The 4,927-nt window shown below is 45.7% G+C and overlaps 1 pseudogene; it reads left to right on the plus strand.

Annotated features, from left to right (window-relative positions):
• Positions 1–235: 235 nt before the first annotated feature.
• Positions 236–1,914, plus strand: LOC147417078 (18S ribosomal RNA; annotated as a pseudogene).
• The last annotated feature ends 3,013 nt before the right edge of the window (positions 1,915–4,927 follow it).

Below are 4,927 nucleotides of genomic sequence, written 5' to 3' on the forward strand. Positions count from 1 at the left end.
GGCACCGGTTCAAGTCCGGTCGCTTTCCTGGATCGGAAAGGTCGCGGTAGTATCTATTATTTAGTTGAGCACTGCTTTGTTGATCTGAGATTATGCTTAACCCCCGCTCGGCCCCAATCCCGGGACGTAAGATGATTCGCCTTGCCGATGGCCGTTCCGCTTACGGTTATTGGCAAGAGCTGGTAACTAACCAAGAGATCATCAACGACAAAGATTGACCTTTTTTAACCAAAAAACCGAGTTTGATCCTGGCTCAGAATGAACGCTGGCGATATGCTTAACACATGCAAGTTGAACGTTGTTTTCTGTTTATAGAACAGTTGAAGACAAAGTGGCAAACGGGTGCGTAACGCGTGGGAATCTGCCAAACAGTTTGGGCCGAATCCCAAAGAAACGAAAGCAAAAAAGCAAGCTTCGATAAAGCTAAAAAGCGCTATTTGATGAGCCTGCGTAGTATTAGGTAGTTGGTTGGGTAAAGGCTGACCAAGCCGCAGATGCTTAGCTGATCTTTTCGGACGATCAGCCACACTGGGACTGAGACACGGCCCAGACTCCATAGGGAGGCAGCAGTGGGGAATATTGGACAATGGGCGAAAGCCCGATCCAGCAATATCGCGTGAGTGAGTGAAAAACGTCGCTAACGCGAGGAAGGGCAATGCCGCTTGTAAAGCTCTTTCGTCGAGTGACGATTATGACAAGACTCGAAAAAGAAGCCCCGGCTAATTCCGTGCCAGCAGCCGCGGTAAGACGGGAGGGGCTAGTGTTATTCGGAATGACTGGGCGTAAAGGGCACGTAGGCAGTGAATCAGGTTGAAAGTTAAAGGCGCCAGCTCAACTGGCGGAATGCTTTCAAAACCAATTCACTTGAGTGGGATAGAGGGGAGTGGAATTTCGTGTGGTAGGGATAAAATCCGGAGATATACGAAAGAACGCCGAAGTAGCGAAGGCAGCTTTCTGGGTTTCTACTGACGCTAGGGTGCGAAAGCTTGGGGAGCAAACAGGATTAGATACCCTGGTAGTCCATGCCGTAAACGATGAGTGTTCGTCCTTGGTCCGCGGATCGGGGGCTCAGCTAACGCATTAAACACTCCGCCTGGGGAGTACGGTCGCAAGACTGAAACTCAAAGGAATTGACGGGGGCTTGCACAAGCGGTGGAGCATGTGGTTTAATTCGATACAACGCGCAAAACCTTACCAGCCCTTGACATATGAACACTTGACGTATGAACACTTGACATATGAACAAGTGTGCTTGTCCTTAACGGGATGAAACGAAAATTCATACAGGTGCTGCATGGCTGTCGTCAGCTCGTGTCGTGAGACGTTTTTGGTTAACTCCTATAACGAGCGAAACCCTTGTTTTGTGTTGCTAAGACATGCTGCTCTCAAAGGATCAATGTCATTATTTACTTGTCAGCGGGGCGGTACGGGATTGATGACACTTCCTCTGTGCCGATGTTGCACTCACAGGAGACTGCCTATAGTTCTACTATGGAGGAAGGTGGGATGACGTCAAGTCCGCATGGCCCTTATGGGCTGGGCTACACACGTGCTACAATGGCAATTACAATAGGAAGCAGGGCCGTAAGGCGGAGCGAATCCATAAAGATTGCCTCAGTTCGGATTGTTCTCTGCAACTCGAGAACATGAAGTTGGAATCGCTAGTAATCGCGGATCAGCATGCCGCGGTGAATACGTACCCGGGCCCCGTACACACCGCGCCCGTCACACCCTGGGAATTGGTTTCGCCCAAAGCATCGACCAGAGATCACCTATTGCTAAAGTGTTTCATGCCGGCGTTGAGTGTGGCCCATTTTGGTATGGGTGGTCTCCTTGGCGCATATCACGGTTGGGTCAGTGACTGGGTGAAGTCGTAACATGGTAGTCGTAGGGGAACCTGTGGCTGGAGGGAATCTTAAAGGGAGGCGCTAGCGTCTTTTTATTAACTGTACGTGAGTTGATAAAGTCAATTCGTTCGGGTAAGCTAACTGTGCGAGGGGGAAGTGTGGGGTTGGTAGCGATTAAATAATCAAAGGCTTGTACTAGCTGTATTTGCATTTTCTCTGGCAGGTGCTTTTGTCGTTAGCACTTTTTTGTTTCTTAATCAAGCGTGTTTGTTTTGTCCGGGCATCCTAGTAAAAACGCGGAACACCTGATCCCATTCCGACCTCGATATGTGAAAGCGTTTTCCGCTATATGTACTGAGAATTGTCGGGAGACATAGTTGACAGCCGGACCCCACTAAAGATGCAAGAGGAGAAGAAAAGGAACGCATAACGGATAGCAAAAGCTAGCAATTCTTCGAATTAACTGCAGTAAATTTGTCCACCAAAGCGATGACGTGGCTGCGTCATTCTGAAACAATTGCTAGCGGCGGATGCTGCAGTCATCTGACCTTTCTTGCCTATCCGAGTGGATGCCTTCCACTGGCGGGACTGGACCAATGTGATCTCGCTCTCTCTCGTTGGGCGGTCCGGCTTATGGAGAAGAGACCAAGGCCTTCTTTGACCAAGAGTCACACCTTTATGAAAATATTGCATCGGCACTTGTACCCTAACGTTGACCTTAAATAGAGATGAGAAAAATGTATAGTCTAATCTCAATCGTGAGATAGAGCGGCTTTGGAAAGGCCGTGCGAACTTGAGGAGCATAAGGCAATGGTTATGGCAGCCGCCAAACTCAAGACCAACGTTGTACTGACCGCAAAAGATTTCTGGAGCTTAAGCCTCCCTCTCTCTCTCTCTCCTCTCTCTCTCTTCTCTCATCTCTCTCTCTCTCTCTCTCTCTCTCTCTCTCTCTCTCCTCTCTCCTCTCTCTCTCTCTCTCTCTCTCTCTCTCTCTCAAATAGTGGCCAGAGACAAACCTGCTTGTGGAGAAGATCGAATTGCTGCTGAGAGAATGCTTTTTTTATTTTATTAACTCGACGGTTGGTAGCTTTGGAAGGCGTAGTTTTTTTTAGAGATTTTCAGCCACGTGGGTTAATGAGAGAGCAGCATTGAGATTTTGGTTGCTACGCTAACGAAGTAATGAAATGAGTGTCTCGCACAAAAGTGAAAAAGCCAGCTTAAGCTTTGGATTATTAAAGATGATTAGGCTCGTTGAGTGCGTAGGGCCAAGGGGGAGACATTTTCGTCTTTGTTGCAAGTGCTATCGAGCCCCATATACCGCACTCTCTCCCTCCAAAGCATACGGCACCTGTAGATAACGCCATCACCAATTTTTTGGGGGAATTTGACATCTTTCACACACAAGTGGTCGTTTGAAGTGGGCTTTAGCGCTAGAATCCAAGTGGGGTGCATGCCCACCCTGCGCATGCCCCCCTACACAGGTTTCTAAAGAGTTTGTCAAAATTTAGACGCCTCTGAGAATTGGAGGTAGCGATGGTCGATTTTGGCAAGCACAATTTTTTGCATCCATCATTATTTATTCCAAAAGTGCCTGGTGAAGAATCCCGGCACTCATAGCGGTGAGCCAAAGATTGTATATACGGCCAACGTCAGTAGCGTGGAAGATTCAAAGTGGTTGATTCAACAAGGGCAGGCTGTCGGCTCAACATGGATCCCTCAAAGTTTCACAGCTTCATGACGTATCAAAATCGGACAAAGGCAAGGCCAAAATCGACAAAGGTGTTGAGGTTCAAACAATGGTCACATGTATTGGCCATGCACGGTTTGCAAGAAACATTATGTCACAGTTCCAGTGCAACAAGCTTTCAAAAGCTTATGGAAAAGGATAGTAAGACCAAGGACATATTGGCAATGGTTTGAGGTTCAAGGATGCTCGAAAGCACAGGCCATGTGGCCGAGGCAGCAAGATGATTCGATCAATTAATGAGGTATGCAGTAGTAGTGTTTGATTTTGTTTGACAATTTTTTCATGAACATGTTGCGGTGTGGATATGGCATGCATCGGCAGATAAGTGCATTGCCATGGACATTTTTCCATAATTCTGCAATCTCAGCACTCAAGGCACAAGCAAGGCGTGTGATCATTACCAAAAGCATGATATTTTGGTTTTACAAGAGCAAGGCTTTGTCTAAAAATACTCAAGAAACTGGCTTGTTCCTTATGTCGGCTAGTATCTCTTTCAAGTATTCTCTTTCTCGGAGGGAAAAAGCAACGCTTTTAGGAGCATGGCTCCTTACCTATATTTGTGCATTAGGTGCATGATCACTCCAAAGCAATTACACCTTTCCAGAGTGCAGGCAAAGTAAGTACACAAAGTACATTGATAAAAGTTTGATAGCTACGATTCTTTAGCTATCTCTTATCACAACATTGAGTAATCTAAGGATTCTCAACAAGATGTCAGCTTTGGCAAGGCAAATTCTTTTTGAAATTTTGACAAGGTCGACTTTCTTTTGCATTGACATGTGTTTGTCAGCACAAGATACTGCTAGCTATGAGCGCGGGTTCCATCATAACTTATCTTTTTCATATTTTTATGTGAAGCAAGGCTTCAATCTAGGGCATATTGTATAGAAGTTTTTAAAGTCTAGAATATGATATTAGCATATAAACTTAGAAAATCTTGGCAGCATGTCTACCTATTTTCCATTGGACGTATGTACAAACAAAGCCTTGAGGGCATACAAGGTACATTTGGCAGCTCTAAATTTCTTAGTATACATGGCTACGAGCCACATTCTAGCAAAGGCAACTGCGCCTCTTAGATGGATGACAAGGTCACACATTTTCAAGTTCTACTTGTATTTCTATTTTTCAATTTTCATTTGAATAAGATTTCAACTATTGTGCAAAGCAAAGTGCTTTGACAGACTTACTGCAAAGCAAGGCTCCTCTTCTGTGACACAATACTATCTAGCACACAGGTTTGGCAATAAGAGGAAATAAGCTCACAATTATGGTTTGTAATGACCAAGTGTGATGTAGCCATGCTAGTATGCATCATGCAAGGCATGTATGA

The sequence above is a fragment of the Adiantum capillus-veneris genome, unplaced genomic scaffold (assembly GCF_014529385.1).
Source record: "Adiantum capillus-veneris isolate H3 unplaced genomic scaffold, ASM1452938v2 Hic_scaffold_325, whole genome shotgun sequence".
NCBI classification, from domain to species: Eukaryota; Viridiplantae; Streptophyta; class Polypodiopsida; order Polypodiales; family Pteridaceae; genus Adiantum; species Adiantum capillus-veneris.